General features: G+C 33.2%; 1 non-coding gene across 1 annotated transcript; it reads left to right on the top strand.

Annotated features, from left to right (window-relative positions):
- Positions 1 to 1,632: 1,632 nt before the first annotated feature.
- On the top strand, positions 1,633 to 1,705 carry TRNAF-GAA (transfer RNA phenylalanine (anticodon GAA)). Its single transcript has one exon. It is a non-coding gene; the product is annotated as a tRNA-Phe (tRNA).
- The last annotated feature ends 256 nt before the right edge of the window (positions 1,706 to 1,961 follow it).

Raw genomic sequence — 1,961 nt, 5'->3', positions numbered from 1 at the left:
ATCGAACACGCAACCTTCTGATCTGGAGTCAGACGCGCTACCGTCGCGCCACGGATCCTAATAAAAATGTAGTTTTCTGTCTATCAATATAGCTCGAACTAGAGTTTGTCGTTTAAAAACAGAGAAGTCGACGACACATAATTAATTAAGAGGAGATGCAGCTCAGACGCATTGTCGTCACCCTAATGAAATTATCTTTATTGAAAAAGAGCGTACAATGTGATTAATATTGGTTGATGAGGGTTACGTTTTCATTTTATAATTAGTTAATTAAGACTAGTTTTAATAGAATTTTTTTAAACAATTTACACAGTAATTTTATAATAATATTAAATAAATATAAAAATATATTTATACATTAAACTATTTAAATTATATTAAATAAATATGAAAATATAAACATATATTTAGGTATTATTTTATTTGTTATTGAAAATTGGTGAGTAAATTTTTTTAATGAAATTAATGATATAAATGTTATTTTTATTTAGTATTATTAGGTCAGAATTTCTTTTATAGATTTCAAATTTTTTCTGAGAATATAGTAAGAAAATTTCCAAAAAATCTAACTGCAATGTTTGAATTATTTTTTGAAAATAGATATAAATTTAGCACCATAAAAAACTATTGAAATATTTAAAATACTGTGTGTGGAATCAGAAACTCGATTATGAAGTGTCCTCTTCAGATGTCGATCCTGCTTTGAGACATGCCACCTAGCCAAAAATTGCCCAAAAGCCTCCCAGAAAAATTCTGCTAGAAAAAATCACCACAGATTTACATGGTGGGAAGGAGCACAAAAAGAACACTACACTGTTATCAAAGAAGAACACTCTCGAGAAAACTCTGAATCAGAAGAAATCGAGCAAGAAAGAAACAACTCTCAAGACAAGCAGGGGGAAAGCCCTTCCCAACCACAAAAGAGTGAACTCGACAACCCGTCAACCATCAACAATGATGAAGATTCGAACACCGCACAAAATAAATCTTCATTTAACAACAAACCATATCTCATAGACCAAACTTCTTCTCCGACTATCTTCAAAAGGCGAACATAATAGATCGCGAAGCTAAGACACCAATGTCCCAAGAACTAGAAGAGATGATGGAGATGCAAGATAAAGAAAGTTGGAAAACTGTAGAGGAAAAAAAGAAAGCTACAGCACCAATCTCATCAAGAAAGATGCGGAGCTAGACAATTAGAAACTAAATTATAGATCCGATAGACCAATTTGGTCACAGTGGACGTTAACCACCACTGTCAACAAATTTCTATTATTATCTTACTGTGACTGAAATTTTTATTAATTTCTAAATAAAATTATAACTTTTTTAAACTGATCTTTTTTATTTAATTATTTAATCCGATTGCCACAGTCAATCCACAAGCAGCCCTAGCCTAATAGAAAGTAGAGGGACATATAAAAGTAGAAAATAGAGGCACATATAGAAGTAGCAATAACTTGGTTCAATTATGCCCTCTTATGTTTTATCGGCAAAATTCATATAATGTGACGGACAAAAATCTAGTAGCCGTCCTTACGGTATCACAAACAGGAACACGAAAATTCTTCATGCAACAATCTGGTGATAATGATTACACCAGTTTTCTATATTCTGTAATTTCATGCAGCGGGGATAGCTCAGTTGGGAGAGCGTCAGACTGAAGATCTGAAGGTCGCGTGTTCGATCCACGCTCACCGCAATATAGCTCCCAAATGTTAATCCAAAGTTTACCTTGCGCCAATGGTAATACAGACCATGTTTTATTTACGCGAACATATTAAAAAGTACATATCGTATCACAGACCAGATTTTAAAACGTTCCTTCATTTGTAAATTATTTACTTTTACCCCTTGGGAATAGCACAGTTGGGAGAGGGCGTGGGCACGATTTTGCTGGCGAAACTGTCGCCATAATTTTGGCATAAATTTTCAAAAAAATATGATTTTAAGAGTTT

This window comes from Pinus tabuliformis, chromosome 1_1 (genome assembly GCF_031772625.1).
Source record: "Pinus tabuliformis cultivar Carrire ecotype Pingquan chromosome 1_1, CPIR1, whole genome shotgun sequence".
In the NCBI taxonomy this organism is placed as follows: Eukaryota; Viridiplantae; Streptophyta; class Pinopsida; order Pinales; family Pinaceae; genus Pinus; species Pinus tabuliformis.
Note: the sequence above shows the minus strand (reverse complement) of the source record. Positions and strands in the feature narration are given on the sequence as shown.